Source organism: Carettochelys insculpta, chromosome 3 (assembly GCF_033958435.1).
Source record: "Carettochelys insculpta isolate YL-2023 chromosome 3, ASM3395843v1, whole genome shotgun sequence".
Lineage (NCBI taxonomy): Eukaryota > Metazoa > Chordata > Testudines > Carettochelyidae > Carettochelys > Carettochelys insculpta.
In genome coordinates, this window is record NC_134139.1 from 144,424,661 (window position 1) to 144,443,369 (window position 18,709).

Here is an 18,709-nt window from a genome sequence, read left to right on the forward strand (position 1 = left end):
TTCATTCCTTGCAGGTTAATTTGCGTTAGTAGTTGATGATAGAGATTAGAGACAAAATAAAAGAAGTTGCCTACAATTTAACAAAGAAAAGAATTAGATAACACATAGTGGATCCTCCCTGTGTATGCAGAACTTTGATAATTGGCCAGAATGCCATAGTCTAAAGTAAGGTTACTATGTAGTTTTCTTTACTCATTCTAGAGAAAGAGGACCAGGTTTTGAAGTCCTTCCTGAGGTGATTAAGTCAATGAAAGCTTTAATCACATAAGACTGGCACTGAAGTGTTGCAGAATTCTGGCACGCTTTTTTGTTACATTTTTTTTAAGATCTTCTTCTTGATGCCCAATTTTAGTTCATCCTGTGACCTGATCTGAGACTTGACAATTATAAATGAAATATTGTTCCATGAAACAACTGGTACCTAGTAATCTGATTAAAATGACCATGTGATCATGTATTTCTCTGTGTGTGAGCTTTTTAATGTGCTATGTTTAGCTCATTACCTTTGCTTTCCCAAAATCTGGTGATGCTTAAATGCTCTTGAACATAGGAATAGGTGTGAGCAGTTCTAATCTCAGAGTTCTAGGATCTTTAATAACCATAGCAATCTGGATCTTAATTATGTCTCAGCCCACAGAAAACATCTCTGGGGAAGATGGATCATCACTAATATGAGGTGTTGGCTTAGTACTGTCTGAAGATCCACAGTGCATTCTACTGAATCACTGATAACATTATTGATATGGCAGCCTTTTGGCTAAAAAACCTTCTGGGTGAAGAATGACCTTTATAATGAGAGAACTAATTGTGCAAGTGAATAGAATCATAGGGCTCAGGAGGTCATTGAGTCCAGCCCCCTACCAAAGCAGGACCCACCCTAACTAAATCATCCCAGCCAGGACTTGAAACTTCTAGGAATATAGATTCTACCACTTCCCTAGATAACCCATTCCAGAGCCTCACCACCCTCCTAGTGAAATAGCTTTTTCCTGATACCCAACCTAGACCTCCCCGAGACTTCTTCCTTGCAAGTACTTAATTTAAATATAAGTTAAAAAGTAATCACTTGAATTCTGATCATGAAATCTCTAAGTATGTAATTAGTGTAGCACTAATCTGTTTTATAAAAAACATTTTCTTTGCACTGCCTTATCTGTGAGTGTTTTACTTAAAAAAAAAAAACAAAAACGCATGTTCTACCATGAAGTACTTTAAGCTTAAGAAGTGACCTCTTGTTCTCGGTAGTTCTTTCTTTCTTTTATTTTTTAACTTTATTTGCCATGGAGCTTAGCCAAATGAGAACTTCTTTGTGATCTGTACAAGCAAAGTGTATTGCTGTTCCCAGCAATTTGAGAGCTGTGTAATTTCAATTCAGACCAGTTCGTTGTGACTGATGTGGTTAGGTGCAATGGCAGAATGGCAGTTCAGACTTAGCAAACTACTATCTGCACTTACAGTATTGCCTCCATCTTGCACATTAGTGTTGATTTATTTTATTTTATTTTATTTTTTTGCCCTTGGGCTTACCCACTGATTAATGTAGTATGCTGCCATGTGGGCAGCCTTTGCTGGGGAACCAGTTTTAATCTCAGTTTTTGACCAATGTGGGACAGTCTCTGCTTCTGAGACTTCAGCTGAAGCTTGTGCTTCTCTTATATTTCTGGGTATGTGGTGAGCTGTTACCTCCCTGCAAGTGTTGCAAGTTTTCCATTCTTCTAGACGTAAGAGAGGTTGGATTGTTCGTAGCTGCTTTGAAGGTAAAAGGTGGACTAGAGTTGTATGGGAGACAAGGAAAAACTGAATGCAAGAGGAGAGGTGAGAGTCTTCACACCCCTATTGTGGTACTTAGGGCTGATTTTTGGAGTAATATAAAAACATTATTATTGATAAACCTTTTCTGTGGCCGAAGGATTGGTGTCCTGCCTCTGCCTTGTTCCAGAGTCATCTCAGTCAACAAGTTCGTTCCCTTCATGATGCTGTGACTTCATACCAAATAGGATATAGAGCAGTAATAAGGGTGTGTCATGCTAGTGCAGTGGTACTCAAGCTGTAGATCAAGACCACCAAAGTGAGTCACAGCCCCACTTTAATGAGATCATCAGGACTGGAGTTAGACTTTCTGAGTGCAGGGTAGAAGCCAAAGTCCAAACCCCAAGTGCCTGGGGCTGAAGTCTGTGTGTTGGGGATTAAGCAACAGGCATTAGGTTTTAGCCCTCCCACCTGCACCCTGCCTGCGGCAGTGGGTCTCAGGCTCCAACTTGGGCTCACCCTGCCCCAGAGGCATCTCAATCTTAAGTTTGTTCCACCCTCCTGTGGTCACGTAGTGACTTCTGCTGGGCGTCATGGTGTGTCATGGTGCAGTGAAGTTTGAGAACCCCCGCCCTAGATTACCAGAAAGGGAATGTTTGTTTATTTCCTGGTCTGTCACCTGATACGGGTCACGCTTACAAAACCTACATTCATCACATGGCATGAATCAGTGTAGATGAGCTCACGGAGGCAACTGTTGCTATTAAACTTGGGTTTTGCTGCCTGGCGAACTGTTGGTGTCATCAGGAATTTTACCTCAATAATGAGAGGATCTGAGTCCCCACTCTGGCTCATTTCACCCCAGTACCGGCTCAGCTTGACTTTCTCTCCTAGGTGGGCATGTGCAGGCCTTACCCTTCATATAGAAGACTGAGTCCAGGACTCCTGGGTGTTTATCGCAGTCTGTCCATGTGAAATGCTGGGCAGGAACAAGGGTGCCTTTGTTCCAGGTAACTCCTAACTCATTTCTCAGTGCTGCCCTCAAACAGGGCAAATGGGGGTGACCGCCCTGACCCTGTGCTTTGGGAGGTCCTGTGGGGAGGTGGGTGAGTGAATGCAGTGGCACAAATTGGGGAGGTGACCACCAGGCAGACAGGTGGCAGGGGAAAGAGGAGGCACAAGAAAAATGGTGGGTACCCAGCATCCACTGACAGCCGCTTAACAGAACCTCCCCTCTCTCCTGCTTCGGCCTGCCTGCCAGGGGGTGATGCCAATTGGTACTGCCCCCCTTCCTCCCAGCACTGACTGCTTGCCACAGGTCAGATGTTTGGTGACATCAAGAGGCGTGGGCGGAGAGAGGAGCAAGGATGCAGCATGTTTGGAGGAGGGGGCAGAACTGGGATGGGAAGAAATAGGGTAGGGGTGAGGCCTTGGGGTAAGGGCTGGAGTGGAGGTGGAGCTGGGTGAGAGCATTCCCCAGCAGATGAGAAACTCGGCACCTGTGTCCCAGGGCCTGCACCTCCTTAGGGACGGCAGCTCTCCTTTTAACCCATAATCACTGCAGTTCACTTGAACATATATGTGACTGGTCAGGACCTCCTTGGGACTGTTACCTCCCAGAGGCTGATTTCCCTAAAGCCTGAGCACCCTGTAACCCTGTCTTGTTGAACCCAGCTCTCCAAGCTGCTTCATCCGAGACACTGGGACAGGGCTACAACCCCAAAGCTATAGAGGCAACTGTAAGCAGCACCATGTGAGACCTCTTTCCATCACTCAGATGCACAGCTCCTTGGGGAGCTGAACCCTAGATAAATCTGTGATGCTGTATAGTCATCTACACAGTACAAGCTCATGAAATTCACCCTCTTTCTCCGTGTGATGCAGACTCCTTGTGTCTCCTTCCCCCAGTAACTACTACTTTAACAGGGTTTATTAATGAACGGACGTGATTTTTATTAAATATAAAATGTAGGATTTAAGTGGTCATTAGAGAGAGCACACAGGCCAAAGCAGGTTACTAAGGAAAACAGAACACAAAAATTGAAAACCGGTTTTTGAAGGCTCATGCTTATTGAAGGACCATTCTCAGACACACAGCTGAAACTCTAGGTTTTCGTGCTGAGCGTGGTCTGCCATTTCCTGGCTCAGATGAGGCTGTTGGATCAAAATACAATGGCAATGACCTTGGCATTCTAGAGCTAATCATGAAGTTTGACCCTCTCTTAGTGCAGCACATCAGTGAACAAGTAAATTGTTCAGAAAAAAAAAAGTCATACAGCATATCCTATCAGACTATTTGTAATTAATTCATTGCACAGCTGGCAAAGATGATGCTATCACCCATTGTAAATGAGATCCATCGTGATATTTTCAGTATCCGTTGTCTCAACACCAGTTGTCACATGTACATCTTGCATTGTGTGCTACCCAGCAAACCAGTCGAGCATTTCATGATCATCATAAACTTCCCTCCTACTTACACAGTTTCCTCACTGAAAATGGAATTGACAGGCTTTGTCGTGGCCAAAACTCTGACAATGCAAGTAACGTGAACGGCAAATATTCAGGGATGTAGGCGAAGATAAAAGCACAATGAATTGGTTACTTACTATGTGCTGCATACTCACTCAGTTGTGGCAACTGTGTTGTTAATTGTTGTGTTCAAGCAGTTTTTTTTTCATTTGTCCAAGGATTGCATAATTTTTTTTTCCTCTGAATCAACCAATCATTAGATGATTCTTAGAGACTGACTGTCAAAGGGATGTCCAGTACCAAATCACTCTCAGGGATCACAGAAGCTGTGAATGCACTTGTTCTGGGATATCCCAACATCCTTGAAACACTAGAGAATATCAAGGATGATAAGTCTCAAAAATCAGCAACAAGAAAAGTTGCAAAGGTCCTAAGTAATGTAGTGTGCACTTTGGAGACTGGCATTTTGAGGGAGGTCTGGAGTGATATCCTTAAGTCATTCAGCAGGTGCAGTCTAAGTTTGAGAAGTGCACAAATTGACCTGTCCGCTGCTGTTAGCCCAAAGAGGAGTCTTGGAACTATTCTGCTATAAATGGGGGATAGTTTTGATGAGTATGAAATACAGGGGATTGCAAGGACTGCTAACCATGAGTGTAAGTCAGCCAAATGCTGTAAAAGATAAAAGATGTGATGATGCCAATGCCCACTCATTCAGTGACAGAGGCCTTCAGAGTCAATACCATCATCACAATCATAGACAAACTGATCAAGGCTTATGAAAATATTGACAAAACTTTTACTGTACTGACTAATTATTTGCCTAACATGTCAAGTTCCAAACGTCCATATCAGAAGTTAGCCAGATAATCTCCCAGTAGATTTTACTAAAAAATTTCCTTGAATGTGTTGAATTCACATCACTCTCAGACTATGTCTAGCCTAGAGGGTTTTGCTGACAAAACTCAGGGAGCATCCAGATTCCCAAGCTCATTCTGATGACAGTAAGTTGACAGAACACAGCACTTTTGGCGACAGCTGTGGCCCACCCGCCACGAGGAAGACAGCCTCTGTCGACAGACATCTGTCAACAAAACACAAGTCTGAATGCACATGGGGGACTTCTGACAACAGAAAAGGCCTCTGGGGTGCCATGCAGGTGCCCCAGGGGCATCCTGTCCACAGCAGTCAGCACTCTGTGGTTCTTGTCCCCAGCCTATCTTAAAGGTGCAGAGAGCCCAGGGAACCCCGTGGCAGGAATCTGAGCACATGGGAACAGCAGCATATCAAGCGGCTCTCCAACATGCCCTCAGAGCCACACACAACCAGCGATGGCCAAATGCCAGGCACCCTAGGACCAGCCTGAGAGGTCCCAGGAGCCACCCCAGGACAGCAAGAGGTGGGCCCCCTTCTGGACCAGGGCTGAGATCCACTCCCTTTTGGACCTGTAGGAGGGGAAGAGACCCTCCATGACACAATGGCGAAGCATCACAACACCCCTATCTACACCTGGATAGCCACCGCTCTGATGGAACATACCGCCCCGCCCACACACACCAATTTATGGAGCAGGTCAGGGCAAAGGTCAAGGAGGTCACACAGGGGTATATCCAGGCCTGGGACGCTGCTCTGACCTGCTCCCATTACCGTGAGTTCAACAATGTCATGTGGGGGGGGACACATCCTTGCCTTGCTACATTATGGACATGGTGGTTAAGGCCCCTCCACTGCAGCCAGAGCATCATCTCAAGGAAAAGGAGGAGGCCTCCAACCCAGAGCCGGACACAGAGTCAGAAGCCAGCAGCAGCCTCTACATTGTCCTGGACCTAGTCCACACCAGCCAGGCTGCATCCAGGGTGCCATCAGGGCTGAGGGAGGGTATTTCCAGTGAGCATCGCATACATCACGCACCCTGGGGCATGGGAAGCAGGCGCAGATGGGGCACGCATTGCTTGGCCGTCTCAGGTGGGACCTCAGGCTGCGGTGGCCCCATGTGAAACCATGTGCAAAGCAGCGTGCACCACCTGTACCCTACAGACAGCCCTCCTGGGTACAGGCGTCATCCTGCTGAGAGCCTCACAGGAGGCTGAAGAAGCCTCGGGGGGCTCCAGTACCTGCCACTGCTGGAAGTGGACTAACCACAGGGGCATCAGCTGGACTCCACAAACATAGGAGTACAGCAGGCAGCCAACAGAGGGTGTGTGTGGGCCCCAGGGAGGGCCAGGCTGCTCCCCGCTCACCTGCCACCTATGAGGGGACCCTTTCATTCAGGCAAGACATTCATTCACCTTGGCCAATTGCCTGTTGAGCTGTGGGGTGGAGACACAGTGGCCAGCCCAGTCACAGAGCCACCACAGAGCCCCATGCGGCAGGGCCTTCTGTGCAGGCCACATGTGGCTTTGCCCCCAGGACATCCCCTCCCTTGGCCCGGGGATATTGGTTGCTGCTCACAGTCGGGGGGCAGGGCCTTAGGGGCTGTGTTGTAGGATTGACTCACGGTCTCTCCTCCTGGTTTTCTTTATGGCTGGACATACGCTCTCTGAGGGCTGGGCCCCCCGCTCCTCATCGCCCAGGCGAGTCCACAGCTAGAGGGGCCACTGGCGGGTCTATGAGAACCTCCAGTGGGACACAACACTGCCCTCTAGCCGATAACTTAGATAATGGAGTGGCAGCTGCAGGTGAACTCAGACCAATTCAACTCATGTCCTTCTTTGATGCTGTTACTGGCCTCTGATGGGACATGATGGCCCAGCTGCCCACAGCCACCCCTGCCCGCCACTGTTCTCCCCCTGCCAGCCCTCCCACAGGGCATCCAAGACTTGCTCCAGTGGGTGATGGCTCTGCCCACCTCCTGCCCCCCCAGGCTTCCCTGCCACAGCCCCACCTCCTCCATATCTCCCCTGGCCATGGCCCCAACCTAGCCCTAACAGGGGCCCCAAACCCACAATGGGAGGGGATCCTGAGGCAAATGTCACTTGGGGTCCTACTGCCCCTTGGGTTCATGGTCCCCCACCTTGTCCATGTTTTGAGGCCTCCCCCCACCCACTGTATATAGTTGATGTGCTCCAGTTTCTTGTACATAGTTTCATATTGCACAGTTTGTCAGGTTTTTTTTTTCTGTTTCGTAAACCACAGTTCCTTGTTCACCACACCTTCATCCCTCTTAATTCAGCAGGGTTGAGGAGGCAAAGGGAAGGGGTCATGGTGGGGACAGGGTAGGGCTGTAGGCTCACGGCCCTCACTGGGGGGGCCTTGTGGAGGGTTACTGAGGCTGTGGGAGAAACTCTCAGTCAGGGCCTCCCGGATCTGTACCCTGTCCTGTTGGGCCTTGCAGATGGCAGCTGTGCTCAGCTGTTCATATGAATGGCCCTTGTGGCAGTCGGCCACCCTGGACCCCAGGAGGAAGGCCTTTTCCTTCCCCTACACAATGGTATATGGGACACAACATGCTGTCACAACTTGGGGAACGTTGTGTTCCCCCACATCCAAGCAGGTGAGCAGGCACCTGAAGTGTGCCTTGAGACAGTTAAAGGCACGCTTGACCTACATCCTGGCCTGGTTGAGGTGGGCAATGAACAGTTCTCAGCTGGGGTCCAGCTGGCCAGTGTACAGTTTCATGAGCCATGGCCTGAGGGGGTAGGCCATGTACCCCAGGATGCAGAGTGGTATCTACAGATCCCCAACCGCCAGCTCATGGGGGGGACAAATGCACCCGCCTCCATCCTCTGGCACAGGCCAGAGTTACGGAGCATACAGGTGTCATGTGCCTGGCCTGACCACCCAACATAAATGTCCATGAACTGTCCACAGTGGTCGCACAGGGCCTGCAGCACCATCAAAAAGTAGCCCTTGCAGTTGATGTACTTGGTTGCGCTATGGGCTGGGGCACGGACCAGGATGTGGTCCCTATTACTAAACCCAAAGCAATGTGGGAACAGTAGGGTGGCAAATCTAGCCACAACTGCATCCATGTCTCCCATACAGATGAGCCTCTGCAGCAGGATGATGTTGATGGCCATCATGACGTGCAGAGGGAGGGGACTGAATATACACATCAGAGATCGAGGGAGGCATCCCTAGGTTCCAGGGGGTTCCCTCCGCCCTCCTCACAACCCCTGCCCAGAGCAGCAGGGCTGTGTGAGGGTGGGACAGCACAATCCCCCAGGGATGGGGCTTCCCACCAACCCCTTGCACCCGTGACCCTACTTCCAGCGTATTCCCCAGAGGTGTGGGCAGAGCTCTGTGCCCCTGCTAGTTCCCAGCCCTGAGGCTGCCAGGGTTCCCCCAGCCACGGCCAGGTCCTTGGGGCTGGAGCTGCCAGCAGGGTTCCACCCCCTCATGCAGGAACCATGAGGAAGGCCTGCCCCGCTGGTGGACTTCTCCACACTGAACTGGCTGCCTACCGAGTGGTAGCTGTCACGGGGTGGTAAGCTTCCAGAGGGTGATTGCAACCTGCTTCTCCATGGGGATGGTGGGCTGCAGCTGGATGTCCTGTCTCCAGAGAGAAGGGGCGAGCCAAACACAGAGCGCCAGGAACTTATGGTTGTACAACCCAGTTACATAGAAGCTGGCCAAGGTGCACTGCATTGGAATAATTTCTCACAATGCGCTTTGTGCTTTTGTGATTCAAAAAAAGAGCAACTTCAAATTAAGTGTAAAAATGGACTGTAGCTACAAGAGCTCTGCTGAACAGCTGCTGCCTGATGTTTTCTAGCAGATATCACAAGTGATCTTCTACCTATTACCATGCTTACATTCATTTAGGGCCTAAGAAATTATTCCTCAGCTTAGTAAAAGGCATATCTGGAATATATAATACTACAAAAGAAGAGGTGTCAGTCTGTCTGTTTCATGCCAGCCAGCTCCCTGGCCCTAGAGCTACTGGCTCCTGACCTCAGAGGTGCTGGCAGAGCTACACGCCCTAGTTCCAGGTCGCCAAGGCTGCTGTGGTTCCCCCAGCTCTGACCACATCCTCGGAACTGGAGCTGTTGGCAGAGTTCTGTGCCCTGGCCAGATTCTGGCCTCAATGGCTGCTAGGGTTGTCCCAGCTGGATCCCCTGGGCTGGTGCTGCCAGGGTTCCCCCCTCCCCATCCCCATGGCTGGAGATGCCAAGGGGGTGCCACACCCCTGCCAGCTCCCAGTCCCAGAGGTGTGGACAGAGCTCTGTGCCCCTGCTAGTTCCCAGCTCTGAGGCTGCTAGGGTTCCCCCAGCCACAGTCAGGTCCTTGGGGCTGGAGCTGCCAGCAGGGTTCCACACCTCTGTTGACTCTTGGCCCCAGGGCTGCTGGGGTTTTCACAGCAGGGTCCCTAGGGCTGGGTCTGCTGGCTGGGCTCCACACCCCAGCCAGCTCTTGACCCTGGGGCTGTAACTGCTGGCAGATTTCCGCGCCCCTATTGGCTCTCGGCCCCAGGAGCCACCCCACCCCCACACCATTCTGTTCCTTTTTAAGTCCTTTAACGGACCCTTTCTCTTGTCACTCATCTTTCCTATGGAGTACCTGCAGTGGATACCAGCCACAGGGAAGTGCCCAGAATTAACTTAGCTGCCCTCCCCCAACCTAGACAGATTCCAAGTCATACCGTTTTTCAGAGTCTTATCACCTGCAGTTGAAAGTAATAAAGCGATTGATGCCAACTGTATATTCATTTTTGTCTTTATGGAAACTTCCTATTGTGAACTGAGTGAAAGCAAACTAGTTTGAGACGGATGACTGAATAGCTGTCAAGGCTGAAAAACCTAATCACTTGAGTCATCCAACCATCGTCACTTCAGTGAACCTGGCAACAGTGCTCATTAATAACATTACCACCAATGCATGGGGTCAAACATTTCACCTTTAATACTATAATTTTAAAACCAATAAAGTACAATAAATACCTATAATTTAAACAAAACACAATACAGAAGTCCATAACAATCTTACCAATAATGTCCTGTTAACTGAAGTAGGAGAGGACAGATTGCTCCCTTGCTATGTGTGTGTGTATGGGAATACCCACCTTACACTCCCACTTCTTTCATTTCAATGCTCATTGCAGAGGTCTAATATAATGGTTTCTACATATTGGTGAAGTTAGTCTGCTTTTTCACCCCCTTTCCACCTTAAACCCATCCTCCAGGTGGGAATTAGACTCCATTGTATATCCTACATCCATCTTCTAAAGGGCTTTCCACAGCACTTTGACAAAGATTAAAAGACTCCAGAAAAACAAATTGGCTTGGGTTGCTTCCAGCCCTTCTTGCATTTGAAGATTTCTTTAATTGATATTCCTTAGCGAAGTAAAAGTGGCTCATCAGTGCTGATTTGGCAACCCTTGAGCTCCTATTTCCTAGTGCCAAAACAAAACCAGTATGAGCAGCAAGAGAACTATTCACTCCCACCAATTAAGTTTTAAGTAAGTTACTGCAGAGGCAGTAACCATTGGGCTGCATAAATAGTATATGAATAACAAATAAGGAGATCACAGCTTTAGTCTAGGATCTAAGTATTTGTGGAGCTCATCTTCTGAATTAAATTACTAGGCTAATACTATTTCATAGTATAATAGTTAAAGGTATTAAAATATACATAGGATAGTTCTCCCGTCAATACTTGTAAGCAGTATTTTGGTTACTGATTGCCAATTTTGAGGTGGTTAGTTTACTTTGAAAAATTAAAAACTGCACGCTAGACTACAGCATTTGTATAGTTTATGCAAAAAGCAAATTAACTCATAACTATATTAATGTAGTGAATTGAATTCATTGACTACTTTGCAAAAACGCTACAGCATCCAAATATACAGTTGAATATTTATAACACATGAGCAAGAACAGCAGACCGCCTGTTTTATTTTCTTTAATTTCGTCCAAGATCATACTGATTTGTTTCAAATTAATGTTCTGGTGTAAGATCTTGACCATAATTACAATATTTCTGTGGATAAATATTTTATAGAGGATTTGCAGACCCAAAATGTGTAGTCTGTTCTGGCAGAATAACTGAATGCATTTTCAAAGCCTATGATGACAAACAGTTACTAGTTATTAGGCAAAAGCTGTGTTTGAGCTATGTTTTTTATTCATGTGATTGCTTCCAATAATAAAGTAGCAAACACTGTGCATCAGCATGCCACATTTGTAGTAAAGCACTGTCCAATGGTATCTTGAAAGGTATGTTATGCAACTCTCGTACATTTTAGAAATTATTTTTGAAGAATATCTGGGTTCACAGCTACTTGGTATTTGTAGACTGAAGTCATCTAGCATGAGGGCTTGGAAATGCATTTGTTACTAATAAATGATAGATGGAGGAAAAGTTTACAAAAATAAACCCATTCATTATAGCTGTTGAGATTTGACATAAAATGTAGTTCAAACTGTCACCAATATTCTAATATGTAGGATGCAAGTTACGAGATTAACAACTGAAAGTGTGCAGACAGCAAAAAAAGAAACTCCAGTTTTTGATCTTAAAAGCTGCTAAAGCAAGTTATGCTAATGACAATACAAAGTTACATGCAGATATATAGCACCCATGGATACATACTTACAAAAAAAAGTTAACATTTTTATTTTATTGGTACAAACAAGGAGATATATTTTTAAATGTCTAGTAATACTGCTATTCTACACAAAGCATTTTTGAAAAAAATCATTCTACAGCAAACATTTGAAGCTGTTAAGATAAATTTAATTGTAAGGAAATTAAAACACATTTATATTATATAGCTTGTGGAAAAAGTTTAAGGATTTGATGATGTGTACTGATTACCCTCAATTCTACCAGAGTCCCTAACAGTTGAGTGTGCTCAACTTGAGAGTTTTTTCTGAATATCTATATTGGATATGTTCTTTCAAGTTCTCTCGGAATGCATTTATTTAGTAATGGCAAGTTAAATTTGCTCATGAACTGAGTACCATCATAAGACCTATTGTTGGAGAGCAATCATTGCTAAACTGAGCCCTTAATGTTGAATGTTTTTCAGCTGCTTCTTTTTCTATTGACTGTTAACATTCTAAATAGTTACTCCTTTTAGGTTTTAAATAACCTATTTATATGTCTCAAATGCCTGGTCTCTTAGGCCATAAATGTGTGAATACGTATGCAATGGGTCAAATTCTTCTCAGTTGTAAATGAGATGAAAATTTGGCTAAGAGTTTATACAACATAGTCACAAAAGAACCCCAGTATTTTCAAAAATACGGTCTAGTTTTTTAGGCCACGATCGCAGATTACTTAATATAAGCTCCACCCCTGCCTTGACAATTTTTTTAGAAGAAACCAATATGCTATGGAGAGGGAGAAGTGTAAGAACACTTTAAAAAAAAAACTGAACAAGTAACAAACAATGTGTGAAGTGTCATACTATGGTTTTGGGAGCATTTATATAGTTCTCCATTCCTGAATATTAGGGTTTTCCCAAACTTGTGTCAATAAAAACCTGATAGCACCACACTTCATTGAGTCTTTGGGGAGAGGAGGCAGGAAAGAATAAAACTGCACGTGACAAATGCTGGCCATGTCATTTACTGCTCTACTGGAAGGGACTCCGTTACTCATTGAAAAGGATGATGTAAGAATCCATACAGAATAAAATCCAGTACTGATAAAATCTACACAGCCTATATAGATAAGTTTTTCAAAACCTCTTGCATAATTAATCTAATAAAAAGTTTGGGTTTTTTTTTGGTCTTGCCATACCCATCTCTTTTGAAATCACAATTTTGATTAGTGAGATATTGCTTTCGTCTCATAATGCATAATAAATACCATGCTGAATGATAAATGTTCCCATCAGAATATGTGTATAGCAGAGGCAGAAGAGTCTTATTAGATTGTTTATTGTAGCTCCATAATAAAGTAACATTGGCTGGTGTGGTTAACAGACCCATAGAAGTTTAAAAAAAAAAGTTCAGTGGTTTTAAGAAGAGGCAGAAGAATGTTAAGAAAACAGGCAAAGAAAGGGAGAAATCATACTTTGATGCCTCTGATGAAGTGAGTCTGTGCTCACGAAAGCTCATGCTCAAAACTCTTATGTTAGTCTATAAGGTGCCACAGGACCCTTCGTTGCTGTTTCCTCTAGTGTTTGTCATGGCAAGCTTTTGTCTTGCAGGGGAGGGGTTAAGATCCTGAGAATTGAGCCCTGCAAATCTGAGGGTATCCAATTAATACCCATGGGTACCCACCCCTGTGGCTGTGGATGCAGACAGCTGCAGCTCATTTTTGCAGATATGAATGTGGATACAAATTTTCTTTCTAGAACCCTGCAGATGTGCAGAGATCTGCTTTATATCCACAGGCATTCACAACCATGGATGCAGACAGCTGCTGATCATTTTTGAGGATGTGGATACCAATTTTGTATCCACACAGGGCACTGCCTGTGCATGACAATAGCTTTGTTATTCAATTGCCAGGATAGATAAAACATAAGTGTGCTGGGTTTAGAGCAATCTGACCAGATATCTAGGCACTTGCAAGCATGCAGCTGTAACACTGAGTGCATTTCCCAGACCTAAAGAAGAGCTCAAATATAAGCTCAAAAGCATCTTGCTCTCTGTCACCAACAGATAGATGGTGGTCCAACAAAGCTATTACCTCATCCAGCTTGTCTGTAATATACTGGGACAGACATGGATGTTTGTTAAAATATATTTTACTCAATTCTGTAAGTGGTAAGAGCTGTCTGTAAGGTCATGGGAGTGTATATATACATGTTCAGCTGTTGGGAGCAGCTGTGTGTTTTCCCTACAGTTTATCTAGAGATACTTACTCCCATTCTTTAAGGATCCATTTAAATTTTCTAATTGTTTACATTATGCAGAAGACAAAATGATGAAAAGCTACAGTAGAAGTTACTGATTCTTTTTGTGTTTTTAATCTGAACATAATTTAGCACTGAGAGAACACAGCTGTGGGAAATAAACTAACTCAGAGATATCCTTGCACATACTCAGAATTTACAGAGCAATTTCAGGCTTACACTTGAGCTGCAGCCTTTAAACTGAATTGTTTGACAGCATTCAATCCTGGTATTTCCAAATAAAAATATGTTAATAGACACACTAAATCAGTGGTATGCTGTATTTTAAATTAAAGTACTCAGTTACAGTTCTGCAAACATACCCAGCAAAATCAGAGGTATCTGAAAAAATTAATGGCTGTGATTAGGGCAATAATTGGCAGATATGTTTTAAAACTTCAGCGTCTTTCTTTGATAGGGACCAGGCCTTACTGGGAACTTCAATGTCAGGTTTGAGCTACCCTCAAATCAGAGAAATCTATTGCACCTTAGGAACCAACATGTCTGACAGTTTCTTATTGCCCAGTCTTCCAGCTAGAGGTAGGACCTGTTTTTTACTATGCCACCTGACAGCACAATACTTAATTACACAAGTAAAACTTACATGTATAGTCCTCTTGACTTCAGTGAGATGGCTCAGGCACAAAGACTGCAGACTGGGGACTAGAGGTTTTCTTTAATTTTCACTTGCTCACTTCCAGAATTTGAGCACATCTTCACCGGATTAGTAGAAATAAATTAATGTATGTACTAGAAAAACAGATTGTTTCTGATTATGCACAGTCTTATGCAATACTAGACCATAGTTATTCACCTTGTCTAGTTTCTAATGGGCCACTCACTCTAATATAGGTTGAACCTCTCTACTCTGGAAGTTCTCCAGAAACACACATAATCTGACATGATTTTTAGTTAGCCAGATGACCACTTACATGGGTGTGGCCAAATTTCCTATTGTCCCATAAAGTTGGTCCACAGCTACCAGTGCAGGCTCTCAGCATTCTGTGCTGTTATTCAGCTGTAATTTACCCCCTAAATGTCTCTTAAGAGCCCAGTAAGTAGTGAAAGTGTTGGTAACATGCAAGGCAATACTGACATCTCGTAGTCCAGGAAATTCTCTCATTTGACACTGGTTAGGTCCCAAGGGTGCCGGAGGAGAGAGGTTCAACCTGCATTATGCTGTGTACGTGCTTCTAAGCATTTAATTTATTGCCTTTCATGCCAGCCCTTTTGCTTGGAAGAAAATTCTTCTTTTTCTTTGACTGAGCCATCAATATTCGGATCTCATTTTCTAGGATGCCATTGGTGAGCAACCAAATCAATCCATGATTGGCAGAGCCGATTATACATGTCACATAAAACCTGCCAACTACAGGTGTTATATATTCTTTTTTAATCATATGCTTTTCATGTAGTGCCTGAATATGCTGACTTTCAAAGCAATTAAGAACCTGAACAGCAGTTAGCCGCCAGGACAATCTGTCCTGAACTAGCATTTCCAGATCATTGGGAGATGTGCTGCATGACTTCATGTTGGCCTTTAAGATGTCTTTCTAGTGCTTCTACAGACAACCAATAGAGCAAGCTGGCCATAGAAGACCCTCTTTGGTATCTGTGTATCATCCGTCCTCATAACATGCCCAATCCAGCATAACTGTTTGTTCTTAAGCATTGCTTCCATGCCCATGACACCACACAGGTTAAGAACCTCTGTGTTAGGAAATTTGTTCCACCAATTCACGTGGGTGAACTTCCTCAAACAGCATATATGGAACTGATGAGTTTGAAAACATCATGGCGATACATTGTCCATGACGCCAAGCCATACAGCAAGATATTCAGGACAACTACCTGATTATCTGCTACCTTGGTATGTAGTTTAATACCAGGGTCATTCCATAGGCATTTGGTCAATTTTCCAAAGGCAGAACTGACTTTGGCTACTCAAGCAGATACATCGTGATCCATGTTTATGCGAGAGGATAGTACACTTCCGAGGCAGCAGAACTTGTCAACAGCCTTAAGGACTGTACCAGCAGCAATGACCACTGGAGTGCAGTGTTCTTTCCAAACAGGCTGCGGCATAACTTCTGTCTTCTTGAGGCTCATGATGAGTCCAAAGGGGTGAGCAGAAGTAACAAAGCAATAAAAAGGCTCCTGTGTATTCTTCACTGAATGAGCCAACAATGCAGTGATCAGCAAGCAGAAGGTCATGGATTAACCACATTAGTGTGAGCCTGAAGTCTCCGAAGACTGAAAATACTGCCATCTGCTTGGAACTGAATAGGTATACCCAATGTGCTAACCTGAAAAGTGACTACCAGCATCATTGAGAAGTAGATTTTGAAGGAGAGGAGCAGGGACACATTCTTACTTTGTACCATTTGATATTTCAAAAGGTCTCTCCATTGTTAAGGATGTGACCAAGCATGCCATCATGAAAAGACTGAACAATGAACTATTCCCTGTGCACCGTCTTCCAACTCCTTGCTCAAATTTGTCTGTAAAACCAAACTCTCTCTTTTGCTGTTGTAATCATGTTATATAGGCATCCATTAAATGCTAAATATTGATTTCTTAAAATCAAAATAAGTGTAAGAAAAAACTGCTTATCTCCTTCCCAAGATTGTTTCCATTGTTTCTTGTACATGAATTGTTTGTATAATGAATTTGTGAGACTTGGGGCTATATTCTGTTTTGAATTACGTCCCACTGCTGGAATGTAAATCAGTGCAAAATTTGACCAGTAGTTTAGAAACCAGGTCAAGAACTTCAAGTGTCTGCATACATAACTGCCCATAGGCAGACTGAAACCTTAGACCTCCGGAGCTTAGTGTAGGCACCTGTACAGCCTGAGTTAAAGGCCAGCTGTTTTTCAGCTTAGGCTGTGGAGGACACTTACTGTTTCTTGTGAAGTGGTCTAGGTACCACTACGTGGGACAGTTAGCCATATATACATGGGTGTTTTAAAGAACAGTGCTATATAAATAATTTTGCTGACTTACAATCTTTTCCTTTCACTAAACTGGTATAGACTTGGGCCCCAATGCTGAAAAGACTTAGCATGTGCTGTATTTTACACACACACTGAGTTATCCTGGGGACTTCTTGTCGAGCATAATGTTAAATAAATGCATAAATCTTTGCAGAACTGAAGTATGTATTTGTTGGATTTTTTCAATGAGGCTTATATTTTTATGTCAAAAAGTCAATGGTTAATCTAAGTTGCCAGTAGTCGTTTCCAATTTGGACATTAGGAAAAATTATGTAACTGTCAGGGTGGTTAATTACTGGAATAAATTGAGTAGGGTGGTAGTAAAATCACTGGAGAGATGTAAAGAACAGGTTACATAAATATCTAACAGGGATTATATAGACAGTGATTGGTCCTGCCATGAGGTCAGGGAACTAGACTTGATGACCTCTTGAGGTCCCTTCCAGTTCTAGTTTTTGATGAGTCTATGATTCTAGTCCCTTGCAAAAATGAAGAAAAAAGGGTATTGAGTAACTAGTTTTGTAAAGCCAAGTTTATTAAAAAAGTGTCCAATATGGCAGGTCAGACAACCCCTTAAGGAAAAGTACAATATTCAGCAAATATAAGGTGTGAGTCTTAAATTCTACAAAGGGAAGAACATTTTGGAGAACTATGGAAAAGACTCTGCCCCAGTTTGAGTCTTGAGAATTATGGTTACAATAAAATTCAGATCTGTTACACCCAATTAGATTACCAGGCATCAGTTTTTTATTTAAGAATTTTTAACGTTATTATAAGGGCTGTTTATATGATTTGCCATCATAGGGTGGCAATTGTTATGGGCACAGCAATGAGCTTTTGAGATTGTACATATCCATGTGAAAATCAATTCACTTGTAAAATAAATAAAAATACTGTAAGTCAGCAACAACACTGCTTAGGTAAAGCACTTCAGTATCTTATGTGCCATGTACCTTTTTGAATGTTTTATAGTATTTGGGATACACCAGAAAGAAATATTTCTGATACCTACATCTATTTTGTTTAACTTTTTGACTTGAGTGCCATGGAATATCATGGACTACATTCATCTTTACATTCAATTTAACCCTGACTGCAGTGAAATTGTATCTGCTTACACCAAGCCTTAATGTGAAAATATTACTGGTAATACTGTTAATATTAATGTATTTCCATTGCCACTTGAGCATCTACTTTTACCTATTAGTAACATGCAGTGATACTGTAGAGAATCATAGAAATGCAAGTATGGAGGAGACTTCAATAGGTCATCTAGCTGAATCCCTTGCAGTCAAGGCAGGATTGAGTTACAACTAGACTATTTCTGAGAGATGTATAACCTGTTCTTAATCTTCAGTGATAGAAATTCAATATCATTCTCATATTGGGTGTGTCTACACTTGCATTCCTCTTTTGAAAGAGGTATGCAAATGAAGGAATTTGAAATGCAAATGAGTTGCATATTTGACACCTCATTTGCATATTATTTCAAAAGAAGAAAACCAGAGGAATGCAAGTGTAGATGCACCCATAGACTTTCTTCAGTTTGTGCACCTCTTTTCTGAGAGGCTGTATCCAGAACTGAACATAATATTCCATTAAGAGGGTGCATAAGCACTGAATAGAATGGAAAAAATTACTTTTCACACCTTACTTAAAACCCTCCTGCTAACATACCCCAGAATTACATTTTGCACCCCCCCTTTTTT